Below are 14,304 nucleotides of genomic sequence, written 5' to 3' on the forward strand. Positions count from 1 at the left end.
CCCCTAAGAGGTCTAAACACCAAGATGGCGTTTTCACAGGAGACCGACTTATTAAGCAAGGATTAGTTTCAGTCTGACTGGAATGACCAGATATTCCACTCCAGTTATCTCCCCGGAAAACTAGAGGTGTAGGAATCTTAATTCACAGAACAATTTCATTTGTAATATCAGTTGTAGTATCAGATCCTGAAGGGCACCATGTGATGTTTATGGGTAATTTATTTAATTGTAATGTGATTTTGAAAAATATCTATGCAGCCAGGTGGCGCAGTGGTAGTGCTGGCAAGATTGTGGGTTCGCTTCCCGGTTCCTCCCTGTGTGGATAGCGCTTTGAGTACTGAGAAAAGCGCTATATAAATGTAATGAATTAATTATTATTATCATTATGATTGAGATTTCATCCAAAATGTATTTGCATCCTTTCCTAACTTGAACACTCATAAAATTATAATGGCCAGAGACTTTAATTGTGCTTTAAATCCAGACTTGGATAGGTCTTCAGCTACAAGGGTGACAACATCTAACACTGCAAAAATAATTGCACTGTTTTTAATTGATCATAATTTATCAGATCCATGGAGAATTCTAAATCCAGACTTAAGAGCATATTTCTTCTTTCATCATTGTTACTCAAGAATTATCCATCCATCCATCCATTATCCAACCCGCTATATCCTAACTACAGGGTCACGGGGGTCTGCTGGAGCCAATACCAGCCAACACAGGGCACAAGGCAGGAACCAATCCCCGGCAGGGTGCCAACCCACCGCAGTCAAGAATTATTTATTATTTATTATTTCTTTATAGATAACAATTTCTTGCCCATGATCAAATTTTGCAAATATAATGCTATTGTTATCTCCGACCATGTCCCTCAGACTATGGAGCTCAAATCACTACATCCCACATACTCATCTAAAAGCTGGCGTCTTAACCCCCTGTTATTAGCTGACATGAACTGTACAGATTTAATATCCAAGCAAATTGATTTTTTAGAAACTCTGAAGGATTTTTTAAGAGGGCAGATTATCTCATACAGTATCTTTCCCACAAAAATAAATTGGAAACCAAGGAGGCATCAGAGTTAATCAGTGAAATTACCAGAATAGATCAAGAACATGCCAGGCCTCCAAATGAGGCACTTTTTAGGAAAAGACAGGTTTTGCAATCAGAACTCAACCTCTTGACAACAAAAGAAACAGAACAAATCATTTTTAAATCACAACATCATTACTACAAACGTTTGCGATGGTCTACTTTAATGATAAAATAAACTATGAGATTAAAGTGGACATTTCAAGATTAAAGCCGAAATTTCCACTTTAATTACAAAATACATCTTTTCACTGTGTCCCTAACTTTTTTCTCTGTGGCTCAAATACGCCGCCAAACATTCTCATGCTGTTGTGAAAGTGCAAAAAAAAAAAAAAAAAAAAGGGAATATGCGACGCTTGATTATAAAAGAAAATCATTGAATCACGCACCTCAGTACTGTACAATCTGCACAGCAGCTTTCTGTCACATGTAGATAGTAAACAGCGACTCTGACATCATGTTCCAACTTTATCACTCTGCACCCCCCGAGTTTTTCCTGCTACTGCAACTCGCACATATGTCACGTTCATTTCTGAGGATGTGCTCAGAGGACGCATCAAATGAACTCTGGGAATGCTTTACAGTAATCCCTCCTCCATCGCGGGGGTTGCGTTCCAGAGCCACCCGCGAAATAAGAAAATCCGCGAAGTAGAAACCATATGTTTATATGGTTATTTTTATATTGTCATGCTTGGGTCACAGATTTGCGCAGAAACACAGGAGGTTGTAGAGAGACAGGAATGTTATTCAAACACTGCAAACAAACATTTGTCTCTTTTTCAAAAGTTTAAACTGTGCTCCATGACAAGACAGAGATGACAGTTCCGTCTCACAATTAAAAGAATGCAAACATATCTCCCTCTTCAAAGGAGTGCATGTCAGGAGCACAGGCTGTCAGAGAGATAGAGAAAAAAACAAACTAATCAATAGGGCTGTTTGGCTGTTAAGTATGTGAAGCACCGCGGCACAAAGCTGTTGAAGGCGGCAGCTCACACCCCTTCCATCAGGAGCAGGAAGAGAGAGAGAGAGAGAGAGAGAGAGACAAACAAAAATCAATACGTGCCCTTTGAGCTTTTAAGTATGCGAAGCACTGTGCAGCATGTCGTTTCAGGAAGCAGCTGCACAAAAGATAGCAACGTGAAGATAATCTTTCAGCATTTTTAGACGAGCGTCCGTATCGTCTAGGTGTGCGAACAGCCCCCTTGCTCAATCCCCCTACGTCAGGATCAGAGAAAGTCAGCGCAAGAGAAACAGAAATGTAAGCTGGATAGCTTCTCAGCCATCTGCCAATAGCGTCCCTTGTATGAAATCAACTGGGCAAACCAACTGAGGAAGCATGTACCAGAAATTAAAAGACCCATTGTCCGCAGAAACCCGCGAAGCAGCGAAAAATCCGCAATATATATTTAAATATGCTTACATATAAAATCCGTGATGGAGTGAAGCCACGAAAGGCGAAGCGCGATATAGCGAGGGATTACTGTATACAATTTTTATGGACAATTTATGTGCCATATGTGGTACATGTGTTGACCATGATGGTGAACAGGTTGAGACATTCCTGTAAATCATCTTGCACATATGAAGTATGCTTTTTGAATAAATTGTTTCTGCTATTCAAATGTTAACATAATTTTGACTCACCCTGTGTATATCTATCTATTATAAAAAGAAATCCTGTCCCCTGTCCTGATAGTCTACGATACGTGATCTTTCTCGGAAGATAATTTAAAGACCCGCGAGACGAAAGAGACCTGCCACGGTGCGTCTCACGGGAACATAGAACGAGAGTCTTGCAAGACACATCCTACTTACAAGCAATATAAAAAAAACAAATCAGTAGTGTAAAGGCAGTCATGCAGCACACACAGCTCCAGGGCTCTCAGTGCATATAAAGTGTATAAGGTCAATACGGTAGAAATGAAATGAATAGGGTAGAAATGAAACATCAATGATTAAACGAAGAAGAAAGAAAAGCGTGGAGAACAGAGACCCAAAAGCGTTGGACAGAAAAAAGAGCAAAAAAGAATAATCGAGGTGCAAATTCAGAAAATAAAGAAAGTAATTATCAGCCCGGAACAAGTGGACTTGAAAAAAAAGCACGTCCAATCAGAATTAAATGACAGTGAGTAAAAGACAAAGTAGAACTTCATAGAGATGTTTACAAACGTTGACGCTAAACACATGCAGAGCAGGTTAGAGACTATGAAACCAGGGAAATTAGAAAGGCTCAAAAAAAAAAAATGTTGGCGCTATACAGTACACATGTGGAGAAAGTTAAAGTATAAAATATAAAAAAGTAAAGATCGCAGTAGCGCAAACAAACAAACTGCCTCATTTAGCTATGCACCAGTCTAACTTTGGTTTTGCACAATAATAGATAGATAGATAGATAGATAGATAGATAGATAGATAGATAGATAGATAGATAGATAGATAGATAGATAGATAGATAGATAGATAGATAGATAGATAGATAGATAGATAGATAGATAGATAGATAGATAGATAGATAGATAGATACTTTATTAATCCCAAGGGGAAATTCACATACTCCAGCAGCACCTTACTGATACAAAAAACAATATTAAATTAAACATTGATAATAATGCAGGTAAAAACAGACAATAACTTTATATAATGTTAACGTTTACCCCCCCGGGTGGAATTGAAGAGTCGCATAGTTTGGGGGAGGAACGATCTTCTCAGTCTGTCAGTGGAGCAGGGCAGTGACAGCAGTCACTGAAGCTGCTCCTCTGTCTGGAGATGACACTGTTTAGTGGATGCAGTGGATTTTCCATAATTGATAGGAGCCTGCTGAGCGCCCGTCGCTCTGCCACAGATGTCAAACTGTCCAGCTCCATGCCAACAATAGAGCCTGCTTTCCTCACCAGTTTGTCCAGGTGTGAGGCGTCTTTCTTCTTAATGCTGCCTCCCCAGCACACCACCGCGTAGAAGAGGGCTCTCGCCACAACCGTCTGATAGAACATCTGCAGCATCTTATTGCAGATGTTGAAGGATGCCAGCCTTCTAAGGAAGTATAACCGGCTCTGTCCTTTCTTACACAGCGCATCAGTATTGGCAGTCCAGTCTAATTTATCATCCAGCTGCACTCCCAGATATTTATAGGTCTGCACCCTCTACAAACAGTCACCTCTGATGACCATGGGGTCCATGAGGGGCCTGGTCCTCCTAAAATCCACTATGCATGTGAGAAATAAAGAATCTTGATAGTTTCAAAAACGGAGTTTACCGCACATGCATTTATTGGTTACTTTGTTAATGTATATGTATTTATCTGTCTGCTTATTTAAAAACCTAAATTTACCTCAGGAGTCAAAAACGTTCTGTCTAGCCCTTGTACAAAAACCTAGACAAAAGCTGGGGTATCACCTTGGTAAACCCATGTACTTTTGGAACTGTGAGAGGAAAATAGCACGACTTTACAGACAGGAGTCCAATGCAGAACTCTACCTACTTTGTTACTTTGTAAAAAAAAAATTATTAAATGCTGATGATGTAGATCGTTTTGTCTATGCTGAAATTCCAAACAGAGAAACCTATCCTGACCTCATTAAAAAGATTTAGCATATTGGGACTCGCAAGATTACAAATATTGCTTTTACAGAAGTTCTGAAATAAAAGTGAAACTAATGAAATAGCAACAATTCAAAGAAAAAAACAATCTTAAAAGTGTGTATCTGGAAAACCAAATACGGGGGTTGGCGAGCGAAGCGAGCAGGGGGCAAAGCCCCCTAGTACATATATATGAAAAGGAAGAAAATTTAACTTTAACTTGGTAGTCACAGTCACATGATGCTGAATAGAATTAATATTGTTTGATGGATGGCTAAAAAGAAAAGGTAGGCTAGGAATAGGTCTGCATTCCACATTTATTTCAAAATAAAATTCCTCTTATTTCTGCTGTGTTATTGCTTGACTTGTGCCACAATGTTAAAATAATGTCCCTATTAGACATGGCATTTCATTCTTTAACCTTTGTGGAAGTCATTCCATAAATCAAGTCTGCATGACAGCTAAAACAATGGCCTGAGAGAAAACAGACTAGGAGCAAAATCTGCATAGTGAATTAGATTTTCATTTCAAGATGTTAAGTTTGTCCCACGCTGCAGCAGGCAGCCTATGATGGTCAGCAATTTTCTTTTTATGTTTTTGTAACATGTTCCATGCATCAGTTAAGCAAAGGCTTAGTGAAGGCAAACTTGTTATGTTTATGCTGAACAGGAAGGCCAACACCATAAAAACTTTTCTCAGTCTAATAAAACTTAAGATTCTTATTTAAATTTGATTTATTTAACAATAATTTGTTTCAGCAATAATGTACAGATTAATGAAATTAAACAATTTAAAAACTCAAATTAACTATAATTAAACAAAAAAAAATTCCACCATGGACTTCAGGAAGAACAGAGGAACAAATAATAAAAAATTAAATACTTAATTAGAACATGATCAAATTTGACAGCTAACAAACCAAATATTACACAGAGGCAATGATATCAGAAACAAACTAGGGAAAAGAAAGCTCTCTGGCGTTATTCTGATAGCTTTGTATTGATACTGCATCACCCTCAAAAATGTATGCTGACACTGCAATCTGGAGCACTACCGTATGTGCTTATTAATACTGTATATACATATGAAAGAGGAACAAAATGAAAAAAAAAATCTCTCCCAAGCACCAATGCCCCCAATTTGGGGGGGAATTCAACATCATAAATGTTAACAATAATGTACTTTTATATATTTTGTGTCTTTGGGGGGTGTCTTATCACTATTGTTGAGTACAAATGTGACAAGGCCAAGCTTTACATACAACTCATCAGTGGTAAGGCACTAGAACTATCTGATTCATTGCAGACTCAATCCTGATATGTCACACAAAAATGCAAAAAAAAAAAAAAAAAAAGAAAAAACTTGAGGAGTAAATGAGGTGACTCCATCATGCCTATTAATTTGCAGCGATGCACAGCTCAAGTCAGGGCATTGGTCTGGCTGTAATTGTTAGATCTGAAGAGAGCATCAGATCTAGCCATTGAAATGCCGATATCTTTCTAATGTTTGGCTCTAAAACTATGTAAGTACCATGGAGGACGGACGGGCAAGATATCAGTGTCCATAAGGTATAATAAATGGACTGGATAAATGTGGATACTGGGAGCAGTCCTTATCCCCACACGGAAGGTGGCAATGTTCGTCTAGGCTGATCCCAATCAGGACACACACAAGGTTGCATGGGAATTAAGGTACAGAACATTGGTTTCCATGTAAACCAGAAGTCCTCCCGGCATGCAGTGCAGTGACACCGGAAGAGCATTCCCGGGTCTAACGTGAAAGGGAGTCTGTCATCTCACATCAGCGAGTCAGGAGGCAGCAGGCAAAACTAACCAGGAGGTGTGGAAGGAGCAGAAGACAATTAAACAGTGGTATTGTGGTATTTATGGCTGTCTGCTCTGGAAAAGGAGGCTGGCAAAAATAGAAATCTATTATTTTAAATCCGGAGTTGTGCTGGGTGTTATTGTGCCTGAGGTTTGAGGCCATTGGCACCCCCTGTTGTTACAAGCGATAATGAAATGTGATCTTATTCTATTTATTGTTCCGTATTATCATGAATGATTGTAACATCTATATTTACAACGTATACTCCCACATGTAAGCATACATAAACTATGTTATTTGTTCATTTTCCTGTTTGTTTTTTAATTTAATTCGGAATCAACTGATATTTGGTGTTTAAGTCTGATATTACTCTGTGTATCCTGTGTTAATAATTTTATCCTATATTTCTTAAGTGCATGGAGCATAGGAAAGGTGCTACATAAATGAAATTAATAATAATAATACTTGACAGTATTGCATCCCTGTATGGCACCAGCTCAGCTCAAGACTGCAAATCATTGCAAAGGACAATGAAGTCGGCTCTACATATCACTGGCTCACAATTCCTTTCTGTTCAGTATATACATGCAACACATGCACACTTCATCCCACCACAGTCACTTTTCTTTCGTTCCTCTATTTTGGCAAACAATACAGGGCAATCAATAATTGCACCACTACATTCTGGGACCTCAGATCATTGGGATTCTCAGTACCTGCACATTATGACAACTACATGAATGTGGCTGATGTGTGATTCCTATCCTGTATCTATTGCCTGATGTTGTATTTAATGTAGTATTCATTACATTAATTGTATCATAATTTTGTCACAGGTCTGTAGAGCACATGCAAGTTAGAATTTCTTTATCTTCTGTAGGCTGTAGCAGTTGAGGTTCTGATCCACCTCTTGAACCCTCAGGTACCACTCCAAACACCAGGTAAAAGTCCAAATATTACTTTTATTTAGACAATAACATGCACAAAGCACCCTCCACTCCACAATACTCAAAAGTCAATAAACACAACAATACTCAATCCTCCACACTCCCAGACACTTAGCCACCCTACCTCCCAGCTCAGCTCAGTGTCGGCTTTCCCAGAGTCCTTTTATACTCCCTGACCCGGAGGTGTTCCTGCCCATTACCCACAAGTCCTTATTCCTTCCGGGTCAGGGTAAACAGTCCTTATCTTCACCCCGGAAGCATGTTGTTTCTTCCTGTCATTGGATTATGACGCACTTCCGGGTTATAGGGCATGTATGAGTCCACGGGCCTCCCTACAGCGACTCCCAGTGGTCCCCATGGTATCCAGCAGGGCTGTGCATAAAAACTACACAGTCCATGAGGCCCTGCTGGAATTCGGGGCCCGTCCATGCTGTCGGGAGAGCTCCTCCTGGTGGCCTGGGGGTGAGTGCCGGAATATGAAGCCGGACATCCATCACAAGGCATAATAATAAACTTGAGGCCTCTGTGCAATAGTAACAACACATGGTATTCCTCCATTTTCTCTTTCTCCTTCTCCACTTCTCATTAGATAATGAAAGAGTTTCCTGTACAACATCCTTTGATTTCTAATCTCCCCCTTTGTGTGGTAATCATAATAGCATGGGGCTCCTTGGTAAACTTAATCTTTGAAATTGTACCATCCTTGTACATGGGGTAAGTATAAGAGTGGGGTCTCCAGGACCCATTGTACTGGTGAAATAATATCACCCTTAAACAATAAATTAATAGTGTTCTCACATATTCAGAAGCATTATTATTAAAAAGAGTTGCTTTTAAACAACAGGCTTTGTAGCTGAAATTTTGAAGGGCTTATACGGATCTTAATATTAGTGATGTAGTATTTTTCAAGACATAAATCACAGGGTCAGAGTGAATCTGAGCCACAGTGTGAAATGGAAGTACTGTACAGCCATGATGCGTGCTCGTAAGTGTTCTGAGCATGAAGTATAAACCCGCCCTAAGGGCTTGACTGAGGTGAAGCTGCAGAGCCGGGGTTGATGAAGCTCACTAACATCTTTTCTCCTTCTCCTACAGACCACCAGAAGGGAAGCTAAGATTAAAGAACACCAGCTCCCATGTTCCCTCCATAACCACACCTCCAACTGTCATCACTTCCAGCATTGAACCCACCTCTTCCTGCCCGTCTCCTATAAGTTCCAACCAACCCACATCTTGAATCACTCCCATATTGGACTCTGCTCAAGGAGTTACTCTGCACTTTTTTTGCAAGGAATTGTTTTGTATGTTAATATACAGGTGGATCCCCATATCTTTTTGCTCTCTCCCTCTCTTCTTTTACAATAGATACTTTATTCATCCCCTCAGGGAAATTCAGGCGTCCAGTAGCTCAAGTGCATCAGTAAACATGGTTACGATTTATTTAAAAAAAAAAAAAAAAACACAAGTAGAACAAAACAATAAATAAATATTAAAGAGTACAAACTGCCAATTGTTATACTGTTGGAAGGTAGAGTGGTGACAAGGTCGTGAATCACTTGCGTTGACAATGGAGATATAAAATCTCACAGCAGTAGGAACAAATGATCTTTTAAAGCAGCATTTCTCAACCTTTAAGTATTTGCGACCTGAGTTTTCACAACAGTTTTAATCACTCCTCCAAACGTTTTTTTCAAAGGAGCCCACTAATACCAATTTTTTCTTTTTTAATTAATGATATATCATAAATGCATATTTTATTTTACCTACTTAACTTTTATCGACATTTATCTAACTCTATATTTATTTTTCTAGTATCAGAATGTAGTTTATGTTAATTTGTTTTGGTTTCAATAGATGTATTTTTCATATTTTTGATTCTTGTTTTCTTTTTTTCACATCTTTGCCCCCTTTTTTTGTTACTCTAGGGGGGCGCACCCCACAGTTTGAGAACCGCTGTTCTAAAGTATTCTGTTTTACAGTGCAGTGAGAGAAGGCAATTGTTACATTTACTTCTCTTACCTGCCAAAATGTTGTGGAAAGGGTCACTGCTACTGTCAAGGATGGCCTGTACCTTCTTTTCCATACACCTTTCCACCACCACTCCCAGTGAGACCATAGTTCTATCTAGCACTGAGCCAGCCTTCTTCACCAGCTTGTCCAGTCTTTACATTTTCTTATCTGTCATACTGCCTCTCCAACACATGGCAGCAAAGAAGAGGACACTGGCATATATAGAAAAGAGACAACATTTCACTACATAAGCAAATGATCTGAGGAAAAAGAGCCTGTTCTGCACCTTCCTGTAGAGGACATCTATGTTCACTGACCAGTCCTGTCTGTCATCAAGGGGGGCAACTAGATATTTATAAGTCTGCACCACCTCAATGTCCTCCCCTCAGATGTTAACAGGCTGAAGGGGGAATCCACAAACATCTCCATGGTTTTGTGTTCAGAACCAGGCAGTTCTTTTTGTTCCAGTCACTGAAAGCTCCAATCAGACCCCTATATTCCCCCCCTCTGTCCATTCCTTATGCATGCTACAATAGCTGTATCAACTGAGTACTTCTGAATGTGACAAAAGTCCAACTTATATTTAAGGTCTGCTGTGTATAATTTGAACAGGAATGGGGCCAGAACAGTCCCTTGTGAGGCCCCAATGTTGCTCCTACCGTCCCTAAGACACAGTTCCCCAGTTTGACAAACTGAAGTCATCTAATCAGGTATTTATGAATTCAGGAGGGGAAGGTGGAGTCTACAACCATCCTCTCCTGTTTATATTTAAGAATGGAAGGTTGGATGGTGTTGAATGCACTTGAAAAATAAAAAAAATGATCCTCACATAACTACCCGGTTCATCCAAAAAGGAGTGGGTATAGTGTAGCATGTAGAGGACTGCATCCTCAATACCAGTGTGCTCCTGATATTTAGACTGCAGGGATTTCACCAGTGTTCATTCCTTTATGTGCAATTCTAAACCTGACCTGTCCTAACCTTCCTGTTCCCCAATCCTTCACTACCCTACTCATATCCTTCTGCAATATATTGATACACCTTCTGTTCAAATCTAAGCCATCACAGCAGAACAAGGTGCTGTCTTTTCCGGAAAGAGTCCCAATGTCCCATAAACCTACAACCCCAATTCCAATGAAGTTGGGACGTTGTGTAAAAAGTAAATAAAAACAGAATACAATGATTTGCAAATCCTTTTCAACCTACTGTATATTCAATTGAATACACTACAAAGACAAAATATCGAATGTTCAAACTGATAAACTTTATTGTTGTTTGGCAAATCTTCACTCATTTTGAATTTGATGCCTGCAACACGTTCCAAAAAAGCTGGGACGGAGCATGTTTACCACTGTGTTATATCAGCTTTCCTTTTAACAACACTCAATAAGCATTTGGGAACTGAGGACACTAATTGTTGAAGCTGTGTAAGTGGAATTCTTTCCCATTCTTGCTTGATGTACAACTTCAGTTGCTCAACAGTCCGGGGTCTCCATTGTCATATTTTGCGCTTCATAATGCGCCACACATTTTCAATGGAAGACAGGTCTGAACTGCAGGCAGGCCAGTCTAGTACCCGCACTCTTTTACTACAAAGCCACGCTGTTGTAGCACATGTAGAATGTGGCTTCGCATTGTCCTGCTGAAATAAGCAGGGACGTCCCTGAAAAAGACATCGCTTGGATGGCAGCATATGTTGCTCCAAAACCTGTATGTACCTTTCAGCATTAATGGTGCCTTCACAGATGTGCAAGTTACCCATGCCATGGGCACTAACACACCCCCATACCATCACAGACGATGGCTTTTGAACTTTGCGCTGATAACAATCAGCCTTGCCGCTTACGTGCAGAGATTTCTGAAGATTCTCTGAATCTTTTGAAGATATTATGGACAGTAGATGATGAAATCCCTAGATTCCTTGCAATTGTACGTTGAGAAACGTTGTTCTTAAACTGCTGGACTATTTGCCCACACAGTTATTCACAAAGTGGTGAACCTTACCCCATCCTTGCTTGTGAATGACTGAGCCTTTTGGGGATGCTCCTTTTATACCCAATCATGAGTTTCCAATTAACCTGCTCACCTGTGGAATGTTCAAAACATGTGTTTTTTGAACATTCCACAACTTTCCCAGTCTTTTGCTGCTCCTGTCCCTGCTTTTTTGGAACGTGTTGCAGGCATCAAATTCAAAATGAATGAAGATTTGCAAAACAACAATAAAGTTTATCAGTTTGAACATTCGATATCTTGTCTTTGTAGTGTATTCAATTGAAAATAGGTTGAAAAGGATTTGCAAATCATTGTATTCTGTTTTTATTTACGTTTTACACAACATCCCAACTTCATTGGAATTGGGGTTGCATATCTCTCTATTTTACTTCAAGGTTTGAGCCATGTGTTAAATGTTTTAATGTCTTCAGTCTTACCTGGATGGCTGTGCAGCTCAGGAAGACATTTGGGGAAGTCTACCTTGTCAATTATATACCTCAGCTTGGCACTTAACTCTTTAAATTTTGACTGCACACTGATAACCACCTTCATTTATGTTATTTGCTCCAACATGGACAATGATATCTAGATCCATCCCTAATTTAGCCAAGAGTTTATACACCCTTTCAGGGCATTCCCCTACCTGTGGACTCAGAAGACAATACAATGTACAAGTGTCTGCTCCCAGAGCAAACCTTCATTTTGATACATCAACAGACTAAGTTTACCATAAACCTGCCTACCACCACAGGGTTTTCAGAGTCACTGTCCAGTTCTGCAAGTTCACTTTTTCACCTCTGTTCCACAATCCCCATTACTCTGTACTGTTGATCCCAAGTATTTAAACTCATCCACCTTTGCCAACTCTACTCCCTGCATCCTCACTTCTCCACTCCTCAGACATCCTCTCACCTTTCAAGATTCCATTAAACAAGCTGGTTAAAAACTCCACTGCCATCTCTCCTAGACACGTCCATGCTTCCATAGGTATATCATCTGGACCAACTGTGGGAACATAAAGTGCACAGGCAGTAAGCTACAAAAACTGGGTGGCCAAGAAAACAGTAACTCATGTTATATTCAATTATTTGGTAAAGTGCTTCAAGACAAAATCCACCCATCTCTCAGAACCTTCCAATAAACAAAATTTTTCCCAAGGCTGGCTGTAGAATTTTTGTTGCCTAAGGCATCTCTGTAAACAGCACCCCATCCTCAATCATATAACCCATTCTATAATGTAGTATCTCATAAATATAGGATTATTGCTATTATACACTTTGATATAGTATTACCTATATAAAATTGTGCTTGTAATCTGGTAGTTTAAATAGATTATGAACTGATTTAAATATTCATATTCATGAATGCATTTTATGAGCACTACAGATATACATGTATTATAATGCATTTCACAATTCTTGATAATTGATGTCAAAGAAAACTGGCAGTTAACTCCAGATATTAGGTAAATGAATGTAATTTTGACTTTGTATTTCAGTACTGTAAATATTTTATTTACAAAATTTGTAAACAAAAATAATATAATAAATAATAATAAACTGGTTAATTGCTTGATGATAGCTTTGTTTTACAAAGAGTTTTAAAAATAATAATGTTTAAAGTCCTTAGCAATTACAAAATACAATTCCCTCAAATTCAAAACAGGTTTTTTCTTGACTTCATCTTTGCAAACTTAAAAACAATTTCTTTAAAAATCAATTGTTGAAGCTAGTTTAGTCTCCACTGATAAGGTTGCTGAGAATTGTATGAATCATAAGGACACACACACATTATTAGTTCCTACAACTGGACATTTCCCTTAGTTAGTCATTTCAGATGAGGAATACAGCAGTTTCAAGGTAAAGAAGGAACAAGTTACGAGTGAAGGTTGTTACATTCACTAATCATAGTACCAGAAAGATGTAGCATGTTGATTAGCACATGCAAGTAAGAAGGAGCTCCCTCTGTTGAGTTTGCATGTTTTCTGTGTATCCATGTGGGCTTCCACTGAGTGGTCTATCTTCCTCCCACAGTCCAAAGACATGCAGTTTAGGCAAACTGGTGTTGCTAAATTGTCTGCAGTAACTGTGTTCACTCTGTAATGGGCTGATGCTTAATGGGATATGTCCATCCAGAAGATAGATGCATGAATGGATAGATGGATATTTATTTTATTGTGCATACATACACGGCTCTGTAAAGTTGGGAGGCCTTCATGCAGCAGTGGCCCCCTGGCAACTCCAATTCAGTTTCCTGTAGTTGTTGTTGAATTCCAATTCCAGTTCCATTTCCTTGTTTCCTTTTTAAAGGTAGTATATAATGCATATTTAAGATTACTGCAAATTAAAAAATGCACTGCATTTCACAGATCCAGATCTTCAATTTTTATATATATTATAATTCTCACTACTGCAGAATATGTAAAATGCATAAATTTAATTTCCGAAAATCCATGCAGAACATTTCAGATGGTTTGGATTCAGAAAGCAAACCTATGAAGTTGATAAAAGGGATTGGCTGACTAAAATGTCATTTTTCCTGTTACACTCAAGAGAAAAACAGTGAATAAAAATGGTTAGCAAGGAACTCTTGCTGGTGAAGCTTATTTAAGACATAAAATACTTATTATATAATTGACTAGCTCTCCCCCGTGGCTCCGCTCATGTAGTAGTGAAACAGAACAAACTTTAAAAATCAATTAGAAAAATAAATAAATAAATGTAATAATTTGTATTGAGATGAATTTATATTGATAGCTTTCGTATCAAAGAGCCTCTTGATATACAATACTTTTGGTTTTGCTATCGGGGCAAGAATGTAGCTGTGATCTCTTTGCCAAAAATGTAAAAATTTGGCAAGG

The 14,304-nt window shown here is 38.8% G+C and overlaps 1 protein-coding gene and 1 long non-coding RNA gene across 12 annotated transcripts in view; both read left to right on the forward strand.

Annotated features, from left to right (window-relative positions):
* LOC127526521 (uncharacterized) overlaps positions 1–14,304 on the forward strand; it is a 212,470-nt gene that overhangs the window by 155,431 nt on the left and 42,735 nt on the right. The gene's annotated exons all lie outside the window — the stretch shown is intronic.
* LOC114646048 (membrane-spanning 4-domains subfamily A member 15-like) overlaps positions 1–14,304 on the forward strand; it is a 187,291-nt gene that overhangs the window by 133,436 nt on the left and 39,551 nt on the right. The gene's annotated exons all lie outside the window — the stretch shown is intronic.

The sequence above is a fragment of the Erpetoichthys calabaricus genome, chromosome 2 (genome assembly GCF_900747795.2).
Source record: "Erpetoichthys calabaricus chromosome 2, fErpCal1.3, whole genome shotgun sequence".
Classification (NCBI taxonomy): Eukaryota; Metazoa; Chordata; class Cladistia; order Polypteriformes; family Polypteridae; genus Erpetoichthys; species Erpetoichthys calabaricus.